Source organism: Mauremys mutica, chromosome 4, assembly GCF_020497125.1.
Source record: "Mauremys mutica isolate MM-2020 ecotype Southern chromosome 4, ASM2049712v1, whole genome shotgun sequence".
Taxonomy (NCBI): Eukaryota; Metazoa; Chordata; order Testudines; family Geoemydidae; genus Mauremys; species Mauremys mutica.
The window spans coordinates 97,128,350-97,151,999 of NC_059075.1; the positions used below are offsets into that span (position 1 = coordinate 97,128,350).

Here is a 23,650-nt window from a genome sequence, read left to right on the forward strand (position 1 = left end):
TTAAGTGCAGGATTCTGCACTTGTCCTTGTTGAAACTCATCAGATTTCTTTTGGCCCAATCCTCCAATTTGTCTAGGTCACTCTGGACCCTATCCCTACCCTTCAGCAGATCTACCTCTCCCTCCAGCTTAGTGTCATCTGCAAACTTGCTGAGGGTGCAATTAATCCCATCATCCAGATCATTAATAAAGATTCAATATGACCCATGTGTATTTATAATGAAATCAGCAGCAAAATACAAAACACATCAGAGTAAATGTCTTGTATCACCTTATGATAGGATATCATCAAATGGAAAAACCTGTCAACTCACAAGAACTGACATCATTACTTTTTTTCCTATTTTGCTCTGCTCTGTCATTTCTGTACTCCAGCCCTAACACAACAAAGCACTTAAACATGTGCATAACTTTAAGTACATGGGTAATCCCATTGATTTCAAGGAACTAGTCACATGCTTGATTTAACATCTGCCTTGGAAACCCTGATTTCTCTACGTATGTCTGCCTGTGTAGAAAGCCTAAAGGCATCAGAAAAATAAATGTACTGCCAAAATGCTCAAATTTGATAATAGTTATTTCAAATATTTCTAACTGGATGAAAACTAAGGTATAGTTAATTTTGTAGGTACATTTTGATTTCTTTCCAATTAGTATATAACCATCAACTTTTTTTTATACAAAAGTTTAATTTTACTTCATTCCAGTCTTGTACTTTCTGTTTTTGCAGCTTCTACATTTCATAGTCAGTAGAACTGGCCAAAAACGGGAATTTCCAGAAAAATGGAACAATCTGTTTCACTGGCCAGGCCAGCCACCAGTACAGCAGCAGGCAGCATTCCTGCCAGGCAGAGAGCCCGGGAGCTTGTCCATCAGGGTGCCAGCAAGGCAGGCAGCTGCCCTGTCAGGCTGGGAGCTGAAAAGCAAGGGAGCCCAGGAAGCCAGGCATCCCGCCAGTCCACCAGGCAGGCATCCTGTCCACCTGGTGAGCCATCAAGCTGAGTAGCCTGCCTGGTTTCCTGCCAGCTAGTCCACCTGCCTGGATTCTATCAAAAGTTTTGACAGAATCAAAATGTTCCCAAAGAACATTTCAATTCTGTTGAATCAGCATTTTCCAATGGAAAAAAATGGTTCCGTCTGAGAATCTTCAACCACCTCTAATATTCAGTAATGGAAGCTAATTTAGTTTTAAAAACATCAGTGAATCTGCCACTTCTCCACTAGGGATTCTCTCACCCTTGTTATCCTGTGCATTAGTTTACTTTCCCTCCTCCCTTTAACAAGTCCTTCAAAGAGATTCAGAAGGATAAAAAGCACAGAGTCTAGCATATGGTGCTGGTCCATAATAGTTCCACCACATGCAAGCTTTCCAGTTTTAATTCCTTTCAGTCAATCATAACATTCAAAGAACTGTGATTTCATTCCATTTTGCATAAAAAGCAAAAGAAAGTCAGACACATTACAATATGTTGTTGGTCAGATAATTTTCAAATATAAAACATTTGGAGATGGAACTAATCCAAATTTGAACCCCAACTTTGGGAGGCTTGTCAGGAGGTTTCATACATAGGTTTTTGGTCCTATTAATTTTACTTTGTACTTCCACAATCACATATTTAGAGCATATTCAACTATGAAGTTCCACAACAAAATAGCAGCACAAAGCACATCTGTAGCTATAAGTGATATCTATATTTATTAACATTATCCCATAGTTGAAATTTAGGGGAAATATCAAAGTGTACATGTGAAAAATAAACCCATTTTCAAGTCCCTTTATAGCTCCATTACTTTTATTCAAATTATTTGAAAAAAACGGTGAAGAACAGCACTCTGCGATGACCACCCACATGTATGTGCTTCAAATAGAGCCTTTTTCTGGAGGTACACTTTAGAATAATGACCTGTAGCTACATTGCAATTACAGTGAGCACTGTGGTTAATCTTTCTGATAATTAAGTACACTAATAGAAGCAGAAGTTAAACTACATAACAGACTATGCATTACCTTTAAAAAAAAACAATGTAAACAGTAATATACAGTAAAAGTTGTGTTATCCGGCACTTTACCAACCAGAAAGCTCTAGAAACCAGCATTTCTGATATCTCCCAACACAAATCTTCAGTAGGGTTGCCAGGTGTCCGGTTTTCGACTGGAACACCTGGTCGAAAAGAGACCCTGGCGGCTCCAGTCAGCACTGCTGACCAGGCCAGTAAAAGTCGGGTTGGCACGGGGCCGTCAGGCTCCCTACTTGGCTCCGTGTGGCTCCCCAGAAGTGGCAACATGTCCTTGTTGCTCCTAGGTGGAGGAACGGCCATGGGGGCTCCATGCACTGCCCCCCACCCTGCCCCAAGCGCTGGCTCCACAGCTCTCATTGTCCAGGAACCGCGGTCAATGGGAGCTGCAGGGGCAGCGCCTGCGTGCCAAGGCAGCACACAGAGCCGCCTGGCCACGCCTCTGCCTAGGAGCAGCAGGGACATGTCGCCGATTTCAGGGAGCCGCCCAAGGTGAGCGCTGCCCAGATCCATTACCCCGAAACCCCTCCTGTATCCAACCCCCTACCCTGAGTCCCCTCCCACACCCAAACTCCCTCCCTCTATTGGTAAGGATGACTCTTAGTTAACAGGAATTTCTGACTAACTGGCACGCCCCCATTCCGCCAACATGCTGGATAACAAAGCTTTTCCTGTATAAGCTATGCATACATCAAGAACAACAGGAATAGATAAGTTTAGATATTTGCAATGTGAGTTTATATTTTCATTAGAACTTTCAAGTTTTGCATTTCCTGACTTTTTTAAATGTAATTTTTTTTAACTGAAGTCATAGCCACACAAATCCAACTAAAAGAACCACACATTTCCAAGGTACGTTCAACTTGATATATACGTTCAGTGTAGGCACCAATCCAGCAAAGTACTTAAGAACATGTGCAACTTTAAAATAAATGGGACTATTCAAGTGCTTGAAGTTAAGCAGGTACTTAAGTACTCTGCCGGACCAGAGCCCAAAGCTTGGACTTGTGGCTTTTCTTTTGCCATAAACACCCATGTTCTGTATTTGTAAAATGGTACTCAGACTTGAAAAAATAAAATATTTTAAATGATGCAATAACAAATCAAGTCTCTGGTAATACTCAGCATGGGGATATTTACACTGGTAAATGCACGGGAGATGTGGGATTTCCAGTAGTGCTTAGTATTGGCCTAACTCTGCTCCAGTTGAAGTCAGTAAGCACTTTTGAAAATCCTGTCTACACTGGAACTTCATCGGCAAAACTTTTGTCATTCAGGGGCGTTAAAAGAACACCACCACCCCGAACGACAAACCTTTTGCTGACCAAAAGCACGGTGTGAACAGCACTTTGTCAGCAGGAGCACTCTCCTGCAGACAAAGCTCCTGCCGCTTGTTGGGGGTGGAATTATTTTGTCAGCAGGAGAGCTTTCTCCTGCCGACAAACAGCAGCTACACTGCACGCCTTTTAGCAGCACGGCTGTGGCGGCACAGCCATGTCGCTAAAAGTGAGGTAATGTAGAGAAAGCCTTAGTTGTTTCAAGGAAATTAAAAGCTCTGGTAAGCTGAGCAGCACCAGAGCAAGGATCTTATAGGCTCTAATGGTACAGACAGCAGGTTATTTCATTTTCATTTTCTTTCAGAAACTGCTTGAGCACAATGTTGCTGCCTAGTGTCTTCCCTCACATATAACAATCATGTTACCCCCATCCAATCACTTAATGAGCATCTATTCAATACTTTGTTTCTTCTCATTGTTTAATATGTAGCCCCAGGCTTTATTTACTGCACACTGTCCAAACTCTGCTGTGAAAACAGAATTATTAATTTTACTTACACTGGATAGCACTTTACATATTGTCCCGTTGACTTCTTTGGGACTATTTGTGGAGTAACATCCTATCTAAAATGGAGTAAGTGCATATCAGAATCTTGCCCAATATACTTAACCCATCCACGAACACTCTCTGAAGCAGATGATGCAATGGATGTATGGATTAGATGATGATGCTATCTAAGAGATCTAGTGCAACAAATGAAAATAAATTAATGAAGATGAAAGAGTGATTAGATACTCTTTAATTTAATCACATCATAATAGTTTACAATAGGAAACTAAAAGAATACAACTGACAATGCATTAGAAATGCAGCTATTTATTATTAGAAAGACCATACAGTGAATGGGTTTTCTGCAAAAGTATTTCTTTTTAATTGAAGACATTATGAGTAAGATTAAAATGAGATTTCCATTATGGCCAGGAATCAATTTGTGCCTTCACTTTCTTCCAACCTTCTTCTTTCCCCAAATAAACAAACAAGACTTTGTGGGCAAAATGGGCAAAAAGAAAACTCATGTCTTTCATTTGCCTACAATGATCTAGTTATTTCCATTTGACATTTCTGGTAATTCACAGAGAATAGTAATAGAAGGTTTCTTGTGAATATCAGTTTGATGTTTCAACAGCTGAGTTACAATTTCCTCCGTTACAGCTCTTTCCATTATATATATATATATATATATATATATATATTATGTTTGAGGTTATATTTAATATATATTTGATGTTAAGATTGCATCCACTGCTTCTAAAAATGTCTATATACTGAACTGTATAACCTTTACACGTTAGTATAGACAAGTGAAACACTTATGAATCTTCATAAGGTACAAGATGGAATGTTCACCCAAGTTATGTATAGCACATACTGTTCAGGGTTAACAAGTTCATCCTTCAGTAGATTATTAATGCTTCAGTGATACACAAAAAGCCAATGTTTGCAATAGCTAAATATGCTTTAAAAGCATCTCTCTCTAGCTATAAAAAGCAAATCCTTCCAATAGTTACACTGTTTGACAGACAAAATGCACAGTGGCTCTGGCTTTGATTAGAAAGATGACAAAGACAGGAAGTAAAACAAATAAAAAACTTTTTGAAAATTTGAATTCTGGGTCACTGCCATTTGCTGTTAAATTCACACTATCCTGATTTTTAAAGGTGATTATTTGTACACAACTATTAACTCTTAAGATAAAATATAGTGTATATTCCCTGACTTTGGGTTTTCTTTTTCTTTTCTTTTTCTCCTATATTCTCTTATTTTTGTGACTCTCTGTCCAAAGTTTTAATGTTTTAAAGGATGGAGCTTCTTTAAGCTTCTCTTTCAATGCCTCTGTGCTAAAACAACAGCAATAATTAATATCAGGCAGTTTATTTCTAGGTGATAATAGCACACTTTGAGTAATATTACAAAAGCATATGTTCAAACGCTGAGTGATTAATCATCGCAGAAGTATGATAACTATCCTGTAGAACACTATCTGGGTTTTCCTTGCTGGCATTATGAAATGTATAAATAAAAAATTAGTGATCAATGAACCCCAGGAAGTTCAGTTTGGAGAAACAGACTGCAATTTTGTCTTATCCAAAGACTCTCAATCTCAAGCAGAGCTGGGTGGGAAATGGTTTTCCTGGCACATGAGAATTTGAGATTTTGAAAAATTTTCCCATTCTAAATCACAGGGCAAAAATGTCAACCTCAAAAACGGCAAAGAGTCCTGTGGCACCTTATAGACTAACAGACGTTTTGGAGCATGAGCTTTCGTGGGTGAATACCCACTTCGTCGGATGCATGTAGTGGAAATTTCCAGGGGCAGGTATATATATGCAAGCAAGAAGCAGGCTAGAGATAACGAGGTTAGTTCAATCAGGGAGGATGAGGCCCTCTTCTAGCAGCTGAGGTGTGAAAACCAAGGGAGGAGAAACTGGTTTTGTAGTTGGCAAGACATTCACAGTCTTTGTTTAATCCTGAGCTGATGAACTGAAGCTCAGCAGTTTCTCTTTGGAGTCTGGTCCTGAAGTTTTTTTGCTGCAGGATGGCCACCTTAAGATCTGCTATTGTGTGGCCAGGGAGGTTGAAGTGTTCTCCTACAGGTTTTTGTATATTGCCATTCCTAATATCTGATTTGTGTCCATTTATCCTTTTCCGTAGAGACTGTCCAGTTTGGCCGATGTACATAGCAGAGGGACATTGCTGGCATATGATGGCGTATATTACATTGGTGGACGTGCAGGTGAATGAACCGGTGATGGTGTGGCTGATCTGGTTAGGTCCTGTGATGGTGTCGCTGGTGTATATATGTGGGCAGAGTTGGCATTGAGGTTTGTTGCATGGATTGGTTCCTGAGTTAGAGTTACTATGGTGCAGTGTGCAGTTACTGGTGAGAATATGCTTCAGGTTGGCAGGTTGTCTGTGGCCAATCTACACGGGAGGTGGCCAATCTACATGGGAGGTCCACTTCCTAGACACCACGGTGCAAATAAGTGATGGTCACATTAACACCACCCTATACCAAAAACCTACCAACCGCTATGCCTACCTTCATGCCTCCAGCTTCCATCCCGGGCACACCACACGATCCATTGTCTACAGCCAAGCACTGAGGTACAACCGCATCTGCTCTAACCCCTCAGACAGAGACCAACACCTACAAAATCTCCACTTAGCATTCTCAAAACTACAATACCCGCACAAGGAAATAAGGAAACAGATCAACAGAGCCAGACGTGTACCCAGAAGCTCCTACTGCAAGACAAACCCAAGAAAGAAACCAACAGGACTCCACTGGCCATCACATACAGTCCCCAGCTAAAACCCCTCCAACGCATCATCAGGGATCTACAACCCATCCTGGACAATGATCCCACACTTTCACAGGCCTTGGGTGGCAGGCCAGTCCTCACCCACAGACAACCTGCCAACCTGAAGCATATTCTCACCAGTAACATTTTTAGAAGCAGTGGATGCAATCTTAACATCAAATATATATTAAATATAACCTCAAACATAATATATATATAATGGAAAGAGCTGTAACGGAGGAAATTGTAACTCAGCTGTTGAAACATCAAACTGATATTCACAAGAAACCTTCTATTACTATTCTCTGTGAATTACCAGAAATGTCAAATGGAAATAACTAGATCATTGTAGGCAAATGAAAGACATGAGTTTTCTTTTTGCCCATTTTGCCCACAAAGTCTTGTTTGTTTATTTGAGGAAAGAAGAAGGTTGGAAGAAAGTGAAGGCACAAATTGATTCCTGGCCATAATGGAAATCTCATTTTAATCTTACTCATAATGTCTTCAATTAAAAAGAAATACTTTTGCAGAAAACCCATTCACTGTATGGTCTTTCTAATAATAAATAGCTGCATTTCTAATGCATTGTCAGTTGTATTTTTTTAGTTTCCTATTGTAAACTATTATGATGTGATTAAATTAAAGAGTATCTAATCACTCTTTCATCTTCATTAATTTATTTTCATTTGTTGCACTAGATCTCTTAGATAGCATCATCATCTAATCCATACATCCATTGCATCATCTGCTTCAGAGAGTGTTCGTGGATGGGTTAAGTATATTGGGCAAGATTCTGATATGCACTTACTCCATTTTAGATAGGATGTTACTCCACAAATAGTCCCAAAGAAGTCAACGGGACAATATGTAAAGTGCTATCCAGTGTAAGTAAAATTAATAATTCTGTTTTCACAGCAGGGTTTGGACAGTGTGCAGTAAATAAAGCCTGGGGCTACATATTAAACAATGAGAAGAAACAAAGTATTGAATAGATGCTCATTAAGTGATTGGATGGGGGTAACATGATTGTTATATGTGAGGGAAGACACTAGGCAGCAACATTGTGCTCAAGCAGTTTCTGAAAGAAAATGAAAATGAAATAACCTGCTGTCTGTACCATTAGAGCCTATAAGATCCTTGCTCTGGTGCTGCTCAGCTTACCAGAGCTTTTAATTTCCTTGAAACAACTAAGGCTTTCTCTACATTACCTCACTTTTAGCGACATGGCTGTGCCGCCACAGCCGTGCTGCTAAAAGGCGTGCAGTGTAGCTGCTGTTTGTCGGCAGGAGAAAGCTCTCCTGCTGACAAAATAATTCCACCCCCAACAAGCGGCAGGAGCTTTGTCTGCAGGAGAGTGCTCCTGCTGTCAAAGTGCTGTTCACACCGTGCTTTTGGTCAGCAAAAGGTTTGTCGTTCGGGGTGGTGGTGTTCTTTTAACGCCCCTGAATGACAAAAGTTTTGCCGATGAAGTTCCAGTGTAGACAGGATTTTCAAAAGTGCTTACTGACTTCAACTGGAGCAGAGTTAGGCCAATACTAAGCACTACTGGAAATCCCACATCTCCCGTGCATTTACCAGTGTAAATATCCCCATGCTGAGTATTACCAGAGACTTGATTTGTTATTGCATCATTTAAAATATTTTATTTTTTCAAGTCTGAGTACCATTTGACAAATACAGAACATGGGTGTTTATGGCAAAAGAAAAGCCACAAGTCCAAGCTTTGGGCTCTGGTCCGGCAGAGTACTTAAGTACCTGCTTAACTTCAAGCACTTGAATAGTCCCATTTATTTTAAAGTTGCACATGTTCTTAAGTACTTTGCTGGATTGGTGCCTACACTGAACGTATATATCAAGTTGAACGTACCTTGGAAATGTGTGGTTCTTTTAGTTGGATTTGTGTGGCTATGACTTCAGTTAAAAAAAATTACATTAAAAAAAGTCAGGAAATGCAAAACTTGAAAGTTCTAATGAAAATATAAACTCACATTGCAAATATCTAAACTTATCTATTCCTGTTGTTCTTGATGTATGCATAGCTTATACAGGAAAAGCTTTGTTATCCAGCATGTTGGCGGAATGGGGGCGTGCCAGTTAGTCAGAAATTCCTGTTAACTAAGAGTCATCCTTACCAATAGAGGGAGGGAGTTTGGGTGTGGGAGGGGGCTCAGGGTAGGGGGTTGGATACAGGAGGGGTTTCGGGGTAATGGATCTGGGCAGCGCTCACCTTGGGCGGCTCCCTGAAATCGGCGACATGTCCCTGCTGCTCCTAGGCAGAGGCGTGGCCAGGCGGCTCTGTGTGCTGCCTTGGCACGCAGGCGCTGCCCCTGCAGCTCCCATTGACCGCGGTTCCTGGACAATGAGAGCTGTGGAGCCAGCGCTTGGGGCAGGGTGGGGGGCAGTGCATGGAGCCCCCATGGCCGTTCCTCCACCTAGGAGCAACAAGGACATGTTGCCACTTCTGGGGAGCCACACGGAGCCAAGTAGGGAGCCTGACGGCCCCGTGCCAACCCGACTTTTACTGGCCTGGTCAGCAGTGCTGACTGGAGCCGCCAGGGTCTCTTTTCGACCAGGTGTTCCAGTCGAAAACCGGACACCTGGCAACCCTACTGAAGATTTGTGTTGGGAGATATCAGAAATGCTGGTTTCTAGAGCTTTCTGGTTGGTAAAGTGTCGGATAACACAACTTTTACTGTATATTACTGTTTACATTGTTTTTTTTTAAAGGTAATGCATAGTCTGTTATGTAGTTTAACTTCTGCTTCTATTAGTGTACTTAATTATCAGAAAGATTAACCACAATGCTCACTGTAATTGCAATGTAGCTACAGGTCATTATTCTAAAGTGTACCTCCAGAAAAAGGCTCTATTTGAAGCACATACATGTGGGTGGTCATCGCAGAGTGCTGTTCTTCACCATTTTTTTCAAATAATTTGAATAAAAGTAATGGAGCTATAAAGGGACTTGAAAATGGGTTTATTTTTCACATGTACACTTTGATATTTCCCCTAAATTTCAACTATGGGATAATGTTAATAAATATAGATATCACTTATAGCTACAGATGTGCTTTGTGCTGCTATTTTGTTGTGGAACTTCATAGTTGAATATGCTCTAAATATGTGATTGTGGAAGTACAAAGTAAAATTAATAGGACCAAAAACCTATGTATGAAACCTCCTGACAAGCCTCCCAAAGTTGGGGTTCAAATTTGGATTAGTTCCATCTCCAAATGTTTTATATTTGAAAATTATCTGACCAACAACATATTGTAATGTGTCTAACTTTCTTTTGCTTTTTATGCATCCGAAGAAGTGGGTATTCACCCACGAAAGCTCATGCTCCAAAACGTCTGTTAGTCTATAAGGTGCCACAGGACTCTTTGCTGCTTTTACAGATCCAGACTAACACGGCTACCCCTCTGATACTTAACCTCAAAAATGTTCATGAACCAAAAATTCAAAAATAAATAAACAAACATCAAGTGAATCAAATGAAACATGTTTTGATTTCAACCTTTGACTTTTTATTTTTTCCTTTTTAAAAAACCTAAATATTAACTTAAACTTCAAAAAAAAGAACAAACCCAAATGGAACTTTTCATTAGAAATTATAAAAACAAGATATTTGGACAGCTTTGAAACATTTTTCCAAACACTTTTTTTAAATAGGGTTGGTTTTGACAAATGCCCTTTCTGTGAACAGCTTCAGTTTCAACAAAATCAGCATTTGCTGACCAAAAAAATGAGAAAAAGTTTCATTGACAAATTCCCAACCACCTCTAAACTAGGATGAACTGATAATAAATAATGGAAACACTTAGGATCTGATCATTCACAGAGAATAGTAATAGAAGGTTCTTGTGCATATCAGTCTGATGTTTCAACAGTTGGGTTACAATTTCCTCTGTTACAGCTCTTTCCATTATATATATATAATGATGTTAAGATTGCATCCACAGCTTCTAAGATGTCTATATACTGAACTGTATAACCTTTACATGTTAGTATAGACAAGTAAAACACTATTATGAATCTTTATGAGGTATATGATGGAATGTTCACCCAAGTAATGTTTAGCACATACTATTCAGGGTTAACAAGTTCATCCTTCAGTAGATTATTAATGCTTCAGTGATATACAAAAACCAATGTCCTTACTGGAAGGAGTAAATCTGGATTGGGTGGAGTGGTGCCTGCTGGATACAGGGCCAGCTCCAAGCACCAGCGCAGCAAGCAGGTGCTTGGGGCAGCCAAGGGAAAGGGGCGGCACGTCTCGCTCTTTGGTGGCATTTCAGCGGCGGGTCCCTCAGTCCCTCTCGGAGGGAAGGACCTGCTGCCGAAGTGCCACCGAAGAAGAAAGTGGCGCGGTGGAGCTGCTACCGAAGTGCTGCCAATAGCGGCTTTCCCTCCCCTCCCGCCCCCGCCGCTTGGGGCAGCAAAAACCCTGGCCCTGGCTGGATAGTTGCTTAATTATAAGTATTATAATGCTTGAGCACAGCAGCCTGGTTCAGGCTGGACATCCTCATGTGTAGCGTGGTGACTTCCTGCTACCTTTGAAAGGGAGCAGTTTGTCCCCATAGCCAATGTGGGCTGGGAACCGATGGCCTAGCCATAGGTGCTGCCACACCCCCTGGTTTGAAGTGGTTTCCATTATATACAGGGTTTACAGTTTGGTTCAAAGGCTCTCAGCACCGCTGGGACCAGCTATGCCTCTTTGGGCCCACACAGTAGACAACAGTTACAAGAATTCATACACTGACATGTTGTTGGGACTAGAACCCCAGTTCTTCAGCTCCCAAACTCATAGATTTCAACTACATACACTAAGAATGATCTACCATAACATGTGCCATGAACCTCTACAGAATAGAATAGTAATAACACTTTTCTTAACTTCTGTATAGGCCAGCCACTAGCATGTAACATCCCCATCTCCCATACACATCCACAGAGCCAACACAATAGTGTGCCAGCTCTTATGATTGTCAGGTCTCTTCCTGGCACTCTGGAGCACTAGGACTAGAATCCAGATAACTTACTGCATAGGTCTGGTGTGCCCCTTTCCCTAGAAGCATATCATCCACACCCAAGAGATCAAATGCTCTTTGCAAAATTTCCAGTTCTCTGACAGACATATGCCCTGCCCACATAGACATTCTCCAAGGACAGCAGGCTTCTCTCTCCCAGTCATGCAAAAACAAGGTGGGTAAAAAGCAAATCAAAACATTTTAAAACCTCAAAAAGAGGTTGAATTTGATTCTTATTTCCATACAAAATCATCTTGTTCATATATTATGAAAGAAAGGAAAACAGGCATGTGCATTTACTGGGCACCAGACATGAATATGACCTGCTGATACAACCAACCAGTACGATCCAAATGTCCAAAGTCATTTCCTACTAAATAAGTATGGATTAGTACAGTATGGTGGATTAACTGGTTAAATTCAGCACAGAAATAATGGATGCTGAAACTTCTGACATTTAATTTAAAGTATTTTCTTGATAGTTATTGAATATTAAGCTGCTGCATTACTATAGCCTGCAATTTTCTACCATGTCAATAAATTAAACTTGTTCTGATGTAGTTTGGACCTTCAATTATAATGCTGCTCCTACCTTGTCAGACTCAATCAGGCATGAAATGGTTTGATGATCCTATATACAGAGGCATTCTTACTCTAAAATATAAAACGGTAAAGGTTAAACCTGCAGTTAAAAACAAGAAAAATGGCTCTCCTATGACACTAAAATAAGGAAATTCCCATTCCTCCCCTTAGGAAGTTAAGCACCGTACTTTAGCTCAAGAGTGATTAATAATTTTTTTAAATCATTACTTGCCTCTGCTTATACCACAGACATAATAATGGCAAGCGAGCTCACTTTGAAAAGAAGAAACCAGGACCTGTTCAACAAGACACTGGCAAACCCTGAACCTGCCCCTGAAGAGTGCAAAATAATGCCCTTATTATGGAATACATGGTTGTAACTTTACAATATTGGCAGTGTAAGGGGCAGCGTGTAACTGCATCACCCCAGGAACAAACTAGAGATTGAACTGCGGTTCAGAAGTGCTATTCCCTCCCCTCATGTCCCACTTCTCATCAGAGGATGAGTATGTGACTTAACTCCTTTTTATGGAGCACCAGCTCCATGTGGCATGCTTGGCCAGCTACTCCTGTTCGTCTCTTCCCCCTTCTCACCCACTTGTTCACAGAGGGGGAGCATCAGGTAGAAGGAACTTTCTCCCTTTCCCCCACCACACAGTCAAAGTCACACTCTGAGCGGGGGCTGGGAGGGCAGGTTTAGTTCCCCTTAATGATGTGTGGGGCAAAGGGCTGGGAGTTGTCTACGCTGCTATGATCTGTGGTACTTTGCAGGTGGAAGAATAGATACACAACAAGAGAAATTTCCCTTTCTGTCACAAATAGTTGCAGTCATTATATAAGCCATTTAGAAGACATCTACACCAGTAATTTACAAGTGCGACTAGCTAGATTCTGGCCACTATGGATGTGGAAGCCCTCTACACTAACATTCCACACAAAGATGGACTACAAGCCATCAGGAACAGTATCTCCGATAATATCACGGCTAACCTGGTGGCTGAACTTTGTGATTTTGTCCTCACCCACAACTATTTCACATTTGGGGACAATATATATCTTCAAGTCAGTGGCAATGCTATGGGTACCCGCATGGCCCCTCAGTATGCCAACATCTTTATGGCTGACTTAGAACAACGCTTCCTTAACTCTCGTTCCCTAACGCCCCTACTCTACTTGCGCTACATTGATGACATCTTCATCATCTGGACTCATGGAAAAGAAGCCCTCGAGGAATTCCACCCTGATTTTAACAATTTCCATCCCACCATCAACCTCAGCCTAGACCAATCCACACAAGCGGTCCATTTCCTAGACACTACTGTGCTAATAAACGATGGTCACATAAATACCACCCTATACCGGAAACCCACTGACCGCTATACTTACTTACATGCCTCCAGCTTCCATCCCGGACACACCACACGATCCATTGTCTACAGCCAAGCTCTAAGATACAACCGTATTTGCTCCAATCCCTCAGACAGAGATAAACACCTACAAGATCTCTATCAAGCATTCTTAAACCTACAATACCCACCTGCTGAAGTGAAAAAACAGATTGACAGAGCCAGAAGAGTACCCAGAAGCCACCTACTACAGGACAGGCCTAAAAAAGAAAATAACAGAACACCACTAGCCATCATCCACAGCCCCCAACTAAAACCTCTCCAGCGCATCATCAAAGATTTACAACCTATCCTTAAAGATGATCCCTCACAGATCTTGGGAGACAGGCCAGTCCTCGCTTATAGACAGCCTCCCAACCTGAAGCAAATACTCACCAGCAACCGCACACCATACAACATAAACACTAACCCAGGAACCTATCCTTGCAACAAAGCCCGATGCCAGCTCTGTCCACATATCCATTCAAGTGACACCATCATAGGACCTAATCACATCAGACACGCCATCAGGGGCTCGTACACCTGCACATCTACCAACGTGATATATGCCATCATGTGCCAGCAATGCCCCTCTGCCATGTACATTGGCCAAACCGGGCAGTCTCTACGCAAAAGAATAAATGGACACAAATCTGACATCAGGAATCATAACATTCAAAAACCAGTGGGAGAACACTTCAACCTCTCTAACCACTCAGTGACAGACTTGAAGGTGGCAATTTTGCAACAAAAAAACTTCAAAAACAGACTCCAAAGAGAAACTGCTGAACTTGAATTAATATGCAAACTAGATACTATTAACTGTGGCCTAAACAAAGACTGGGAATGGTTGGGTCATTACACCAATTTAATCCATTTCCCTATGTTAAGTTCTCCTCACACCTTCTATGGGCCATCTTAATTATCACTTCAAAAAGTTTTTTTTCCTCCTGCTGACGATAGCTCATCTCAATTGATTAGACTCTGCCTGTTGGTATGCATACTTCCACCTTTTCATGTTCTCTGTATGTATAAATATCCCCTGTCTGTGTGTTCCATTCTATGCATCCGAAGAAGTGAGCTGCAGCTCACGAAAGCTCATGCTAAAATAAATTTGTTAGTCTTTAAGGTGCCACAAGTACTCCTATTCTTTTAGCTAGATACTATGACATACTGTAACCACTGTTACCCACATGTTCACCATTGCTATATATTTCGTACAAAGTATGCCTTGTGGGATATTATTTGAAAAGTTTTGATTTGATGAACCTCATTATCCTGTTGAAATGTATGTATCAATGTATATTAAGTTATGAGACATTTTGCTATATGTTAGTCACTGAAACATATTGTGAGTCTGGGAATGCCCACAAACTAGCCCCTCAGAGAGGACAAAGGAATCGTAAACACAGATGCCTTACATGCCAAACCTCATATAGACAAAAGGTGCAAGCAAGAACTTGCAATTCATAATGAAGGACTGTCAGCCAGGCACCTACACGATGGGGCTGCCTAAACCCCATGACACAGCAAGGATTTTTCTGGCACTTGGGGGAAAGTATATATGAGGGGACAGTGACATCACCACTGAGCCTGCCTCTTCTTTCTCTTCCCCCCACCCCCAAATCTGTACACAAGGAAGCAAGATTATCTGGAAAACAAAGAGATCTCCATTGAGACTGTGGGAGGGGCTGGATCTACCTGGAAGGCATTCAGTTAGCATGAACTTCTGTGAAGATTTGAGTGAGAGAAATCCTTTTGCTTTAAGAATTATTAGTCTGGTGAAGTTTAGGATTTAGAAGATTTCAGTTTTGCTATTTTATTTCCTTTTGTGACCAGTTCTAATCTTCTATGCCAATAGCACTTAATCACTTAAAATCTTTCTCTAGTTAATAACTTTATTTGGGTGTTTAATCTAGATCAGTGAGTTTTTCTACAGTGCTAGGGGGATCAGTTCAGATTACAGAGTCCAAGTCACAACCTAGCCACTCTGTTTAATTGTTATATTCCAAGACAATGTAGATGCATCTTTTGGAACAAGGCCATTTTATTATTGAAAATGACTGTGAAGTTATTAAAAAAAAATCCAAAAGGTGGTTAAAAGACTTTATGATGGTGTTAGTAACAAATTAAATGAGGACTTCCAGCTGGTAACCCAGAACACATAAGTGCACTTCCCAGCATAAGCGTGGTTAATGCAGAGAAAAGCTGTATGTATCCTGAACACAGCTGCAATAAATTCTTGCCAACCTGTTTTAATCTATGTCTCAGAGGACCTTGGGAAGCTCACCTGTTAATGTAGTCTAGAGTACATGGTTATTTCAAGACACTTAGCAGAAATGCGAGACACAAAGTGATAATCCAAAGTATCTGGACCAAAATATCCTTGACATCAAAAGGCATTAAACATGTGGAACCAAAAGAGTGACCAAGGAGGCCCATGGAATGTCAAATGACACAAGTATCATGACTGTTTTTCCCCCCTCTCAAAAACAACACATTCCAGTGAGTGCTTTTTTTGTTAAAACTAAATTACTAACCATCCCTGATAAGAAAGAGGGGTCAAATTCTCTGCTTGTGTTATGTAAATGAGCTTAACACCCTGGACTTCAATGGAGTTTTTTCCATTTTACTCCAGTGGAGAATTTCACTAGAGGATAACTTGTAGATACCTAGAAAGCGACCATGTCCTAAAGTGTTCTCTGAAGGAAACAGAATAAATGTTTTGCTCTTTTTTGTCATCTTTCGGATCTACAGAATCAGTTCTTCCTGACCAGACCTCCTTATTGTTGCCTTCCATGGTGAGCTACTTTAACTCAGTGACGGTGGTGAATGGTGACAGTCAAGCCTGTTTTGATTAAACTGACGAACTTTACTCTCAGAGTACTGGCAGTTGTTTTGAACACAATAAGGTTTTATTTTTAAATTAACTTTCATAGTATTGAGGTATCAGACAAGTTGGCAGGACTGGAGTAGAAAAGCTTTGAAAGAACTCATGTTCTTTTCCCTCTCCCTTCATGTTAATCATCACTTGAGAAGTTGGCTTGATCATTGCCTGTCTCCTAAATGTTTTTTTGGGTTACCACAGCCAGTCTGTGAGTTGGGAGGCATCTGAAGAGACCAAGATTTCCAACTTTTGTCACAGGGGAATAGGCAATAAAAATGCCCAAGCTATTATTTTGAGAATCTCCTGCTCAATAAAACTTATTGCTGCCTTTTGTGACTCTGAAAATCCTTTGCCAACAGTCAATAGCAGTTAGGGGTATCAAGCTGTTTTCTCATTTCAATTTTAATTGCTGTACTTCAGCTTTGTACAGAACTGCTGACATAATGTTCCTATTGTACACAGTTTCCAGGAAGGTTTATGTATACTGCACTTGAGAGAATGGTACAGAAAGCTTTGCCAGTAAATAAGTACCGGATATCAATCAAATCTTCCCCTCTGCCCCTGAGAGTGGAGAGGACCTTCATCTGGCACACAGAGGTTTGCAGGGGTGGCAGGAAGAAGACAGAAGGGAGAAAAATGTCAGCTCCCCAATCCTGCAGAAGTTCCTCTCTGGGCACACAGACTGGGCTCTTCCATGTGTAGTACACTAAGTGTCAATCATATTCAACAATGTTTTTGTGTTGTATTATGCAAATTATTAGGATTTTTACAGGATGCGCATAGGTTAAAAGTGGCTCATCGCCTATTATTTATATTGCAGTAATGCATAGAGGCCCAATCTCTGACCATGGCCCCAGTATGCTAAGCACTGTAGACTGTTAAAAAAAATGGCAAACAACTTACAATCATATAATGGGAGCATAAATTAAAGGAGTTATAGTGTTGTTTTCACACAAAGAAGACTGTATAAATATTGAGTGATAACATATATGTCAAGATTAGATTTCTTTCTAAAAGATATGCTCTAGCTCAACCATAAATTGTCAGGTTTTATGCAGGAGTTGATGGGTGATATTCTATGGTGTGCATTATCCTGAAGTCAGACTAGATAACAGCTGGGATTATCTCTTTTCATTGTGTGGTGCCCAGAACAATGGATCTCCAATCCTGATCAGGGCCTAATAATAATGGCCCTCATAGGTCTTAACATCTATGACAATATAGTAATAATCCCAAATTTTAATATTAAGTCATTGGAAGATTTGTTTCACATGTAAAAACATATCCACTTAAAATGGATTTATAACAGAAATACAAATCTGAAGTTCCAGCCACCAAGTGAACCTTTTATTTGAAGGCGGGGTGTCAAAATCCAGACAACCTCAAACATGCATTTCACCGCCAGGCTCCATTTGCATTGCCTTATTCAAAACAATTATTATTAGGGCTGGTGTTCTTGGTTAAAATTGGGAGAAAGTGTTAAAGATCAGAGAAATTAGGACAATTATGAGAAGGCCCTAGCCTGCTTGGTGGTATCCAAACTGTATTTGATGAAACAGACAGGATTCCAAGTTTCCATTTCCTCACCTGCCTCCCCGCCTGCTCCCCAAATATCTGAATCCTACTCCCCACCCTCAACTAAAATAGGCTTGACTCAAGAGCATGTGGGAGCAGCCTGGATAACAGAATCCACCTTTCCCCCTCTCCAGAGCCTCAACTGCTGCCATGGGGCAGGGGGCAGCTGGCTGACAGAATCATTTGCCCTTTAATCCTGTGCACACTTAGCTACTGATCCCATCCCTCTTCACAGAGGAACTCTTTATAGAGCCAGGCTTCAGTTTTTCTTCATTACTGTCTTTAAATATGATTAGGAAACTTACCAATCCCCTTGTGGGCCTTCACCTAGCTGTTCTCAATGATGTAACTCCAATTACAGCTGGCTGAAGTGTTTGATGAGGTTTTACTTTTAAACCAAAAAATGACTTTAAAAAAACCAAAAACATTTACATAAAATTTTAGTTTCCTTCAAAACTTTCCAGCTTTTCAAGGTTTTCAAAAAACAAAAACAAGCAGAAAAAACTGAAAAAAATATTATTTTTTTATTTTTCACACAGAAAAGTTTGAAGATATGGGGAAAGGAAGATTTTTTTTGTTTCTTACATAAAAAGTTGGAGTAAATTCTGACCATTTTCCAACCAGCGTTGGTTCCATCCCTAGTGATCCCCTACTATTCCTATCCATTTAGAAACAGCACCAAATGTAGGGGGAAAGCACTGATATTTGTGCTTGTGACCCAGAAAGTCCCTCAATGACAGCTGGCAGAGGGCATGGCATAACTTAACACAACACATCAGACCTGACACACTCATAGCCCCAACACATTGGTGTCATAATCTGTATTTAAAAGGTGTCATGTGAAGTACCATATGTGATACTGATCATAAATATTATTGCATGATATATGTATGGGTGAGAGTATAAAGAATTATAGATGTGTGATGGAAATACGTTCTTTAAAGTTGTTTTTCAAGCAGTGCTTAAACCCAGCCTGTCCTAGACAAAGGAATGTTGTTTCCCCTGTTTTCCTCTGTCTCCAATGTAAATTGGGCCAGATAACACCTCAGAGGACAAAGAAAAGTACATCTAAACAGAAGGTAAAAAAAGCTATCAAGCTAAACAAGCAGGGTGGGGAAGACTTCCTAACGGAAGGGGGATGGAGCCTGCACCCCGAGGAAGCCTTCCTGATTCTTGAAACAGAGACACTAGACTTCAGAAAAAAAATAAATAAAGGCAAAAAGCCATTTTGGCATCCATTACTGGGCAGACAAAGGAGGCCAGAGCTCTTGTAATCTGAGAAAGGTGGATCCTTCAGTCAAGGAGGTTGAAATCTCTGGGAACTGACTGTAGGAAAGAGACCTGCTTAGACAAAGATTGCAACTTCCTGAAGTTAAGTTTTAGGCACTAGAAAGGGTGTTTTGTTTACTTGTAACCATAACTGTGCCTTCTATTCTTATTTATCATCATTTTAACCTATCTCCTTTGTTAATAAACTTATTCTCGGTTTATTACAAAAGCATCTCTGTGCTTTGTGTTAAACTGAAGTGTAGGACTTCAGTTAAACTAACAGACTGGTGTGTGTTCGGTTTCTTTGGAGGCAGCAAACATAACTTCTGTGAGTGTCCAGTGAGAGGGATTGGGACACTGCAGAAAGATGTCTCAGGGGAACTCAGGACTGGGGTTCACTGATTATTACCTGCATAGGATTATTACCTGTGATAGGATATTGCTATTGGCCTGGTTGGCCACCGCAGTAACGGTGAGCACTAGAATCTTTACAGTGGTTGGGTATCGAGGGGATACATGGATTGTAGTGTAATGTTTAATACAGTCACTTTAAACCCTTCTTCTGTTTCTTTTCCAGCACTTGGACTGGCAGAGTCCTGATGAGTTTTCTGGCAAGGCAGGCCAGCAGGTGTGTCAGGCTGCTGACACATAGCTTAGCAACAGCAAAGCTCATTCTCACTGGGGCAGAATGGTAGCACAGGGGCTCACAGTTCTGGGTGACCGGAGCAAGACATCACAGTGCCTTGATGCATAATGCCCAGGGAATCCATGATTCTCACAACAAAGAGACTTGGTCAAAACTCAGCCTTACCATTCCATCGGAAATACCTACATTTCAAAACTTACTTTTGTACCAAATCAGAAGGAAAAGTTGAAATTACTCACAAAACAAAGTTTCCAAAGAAGTTCATTTTGGAACTACTTACTTAACCTTATTGAAGCACTTTATTTCAATCAGGTCACAGTGCTTTGCTGCCAATGTATCATTTCAACTTTGATATAATAAAAGCGCTGTGACCTTCTTGAAACAAGATGTTTCTGTAATTTTTCAGAAATTTTGATGAAATCAAAATGTTTCTGCGAAATATTTCAACTGTTCTATCAGAACATTTTCAACCAGCTCTAATGACAAGCTTGCATGCCACGTTATCATAGTACCTACAACTAAGTATTATCAGAGTTTAACTGCTAACATTGCATCAGAGTAAGTGCACAATTACAGCATGTAAGTTGTAATGAATATAGAATAATTTCTTCATGAGTAATCAAGGAGAATGTTACTACCTACTTAAGTCCATGAACAGTAAGCCCAGATCCAGGTTGTGGCATTTCTTGTTCCTCTTTCAGTCTTTGCCTCAAGAATGAGGTGTCGGAGTTTTAGTGCCTCATTTATTCTGTGAAAGATGGTAGTAAACTTTACTACTGTGACCTTTTCTATGTTGCTTATTTGAATTGCTGGCCATGCCCTGTTCTCCCTGTTCAAAACAGCAGTAGCCTGTATAAGTTCATGTATGCGAAAGATTTGGAATAAGCAGTCAATCAAAATATAGAATATTAAACATTTTAAAGTCTGTCTTTACAACTCTTTTAAACTTTATAGTCTTTTACTGACTTTACTAGGTAGTAACATTCTCCTAGATCACTGGTGATGAAAACTGTAGCAGTAATACAATGTAACTGCTTTGCTGCACCATCCTTATGTGCCAACATTCCACGGTGTCACTGGCTCGTCAAGACAGATGGCCCAGGCAAATGGGACTACACTGCAGGTGTATTTTGACCCATGTGTTATGACCTTGTGTCATTTACAATATTTGTATAATTTTGCCTCCTTTTTACTATACTATTGAATTTGTGCCCTTGCTGTGCTCTTCAGATATTGTAACACAGCCCTTGCATTTACCTTTCCATGCATCTCACCCTTTGTTGCAGTTTGGCTGCCAGCTATATCATGTTTTCCATTTCTTCCAGTTCATCTTGCAAATGTTATCCAGCATTACTCCTTCCTCTTCTCCTCACTTTGATAAACTTCTAACTCTTTTAGAAGGATATCTGAGAAAGTCAGCTCTATGTTTTTTTCTGAAATTATAACTGAACAGTTGAAAGTATGAACATTTGAACTAGAAGGAGAAACTAATCAGTAAGTTCAGATTGACTTTCAGCCACCCTGCGTGAAATAAAAGGCTGATGATCAGATTTTCAAAAGGACTGAGTGCCCAATGGCTCCCAGGAGAATCGGATATTGTCATAAACAGATAGTTAAGGGTTAATGTCTCTTTTACCTGTAAAGGGTCAAGAAGCTCAGTAAACCTGGCTGACACCTGACCAGAGGACCAATAAGGGGACAAGATACTTTCAAATCTTGGTGGAGGGAAGTCTTTGTTTTGTGCTCTTTGTTTTGGGGGTTGTTCGCTCTTGGGACTAAAAGGGACCAGACGTCAATCCAGGCTCTCCAAATCTCTCTGAATCAGTCTCTCATGTTTCAAACTTGTAAGTAGCACAGGCAAGGCGTGTTAGTCTTATGTTTGTTTTCTCAACCTGTAAATGTTCCTTTTTGCTGAGAGGATTTTACCTCTGTTTGCTGTAACTTTGAACCTAAGGCTAGAGAGGGTTTCTCTGGGCTATATAAATCTGAGTACCCTGTAAAGTATTTTCCATCCTGATTTTACAAAGATGATTTTTACCTTTCTTTCTTTAATTAAAAGCTTTCTTTTTAAGAACCTGATTGATTTTTTCCTTGTGTTAAGATCCAAGGGGATTGGATCTGGACTCACCAGGAATTGGTGGGGGAAGGGAGGGGAGATGGTTAAATTCTCCTTGTGTTAAGATCCAAGGGGTTGGATCGGTGTTCACCAGGAACTTGGTGAAAAAGCCTCTCAAGGCTGCCCAGGGAGGGGAAGGTTTTGGGGGGACAGAAAGTAATCCAGACACTGAAATTTCTGGATAGTGGCAGCATTACCAAATCTAAGCTAGGAATTAAGCTTAGAAGGGTCCATGCAGGTCCCCACATCTGTACCCTAAAGTTCAGAGTGGGGGAGGAAACCTTGACAGATATGCTGGGTGTTTGCCACATTTGCAGATGAATAAAAGCACCTTATGTATTCATGCTTAGACACTGCCCTGCTTATCCTCATTTCTAGGCACCTCAGCGCCTTCTAGAGAAGCAGAGAGAGATGAGATCTTAGATACCATTTTCCTTATTGTAATAGATTCAGTGTTAGGAAAAAATGGTTCTTTCTTTACCATTGTCACATGACAATTCTGGCAACGTATGATACTAAGGAGTGAAACCATAAATATTAAAATACTCCAGCTAGTATAACATGCAGCAATCCACCTATTGAATATCACTCTAGCACGGGGATCACTTCACAGACGATCCACTTTAAAGGTCCTGGTCACAGTCTTCAAAATGCTCAATGGACTGGACCATCCCAGACACCACTTCACCCTCTATAATAGCAACAATCTTCAAGAGCAACACAACTTTCAACCGCAAGACTGAGCATCGTGGAAACTGGAGATGGAGCCTTCTCAATAGCTGGTCTACAGCAGTGCAACCTCTTTCTGCAAACCTTACTGTCCGCCGGACAAAACCCACTTCTTTGTCAGAGTTTTTTGTAGTAAATAATAAATATCTCCCCATTCTTGGAAATGGAGAGAGAAGGAGGAAGATAGGATCTTAACCCATGTGTAGACCACCTGTGTGGATATATGTATTTTGTAACATGCTTGGATCCCAAGGTGCTGAGTGTGGTATAAATAATACGCTAGTAACCACAAATCCAAGTTAAGGTGCTGAGTACCAGGAAAAATGTCCTGACCATCAGATTTATTAGGTTCTGAGTAATCTCCCAGGAATGTGATGGGAACTTAAAAGCATGTTGGTTACAGTCCCGCATTAGCATTCAGCTGGACTGGATGACCCAGTAGGCTGTTTCTAATTCCACTTAAGATGCACACTGGTTCCTTTTCTGTCCTGAACTAGCCCGTTTGACTATAAACACCTTGGAGTTCTTGTTTTTTCTGACAGAGGCTGAAACAAGAATGGACATTGGTCTCCTTCCACCTCTTTACTTTGCTGTTACAATTTAAACTGAATGTTGGAAAACCAACTGCATTCCTCTCTCAGCCACATAGGTGTGATCAAATGCAAACTATACTGAATGTGTCAGGTTGTTTCACATGTAAAGCTTCCTCAGCAGCTGTTTAGCAAAACCTCATTCTCTCCTACATACCAAATTCAACAATAATTAGGTTTGATTCC

At 40.6% G+C, this 23,650-nt stretch overlaps 1 long non-coding RNA gene across 1 annotated transcript in view; it reads right to left on the bottom strand.

The window, feature by feature from the left end:
- The window catches only part of LOC123368466, a 123,362-nt gene that overhangs the window by 86,714 nt on the left and 12,998 nt on the right, over nt 1–23,650 (bottom strand). The window lies entirely within an intron of this gene.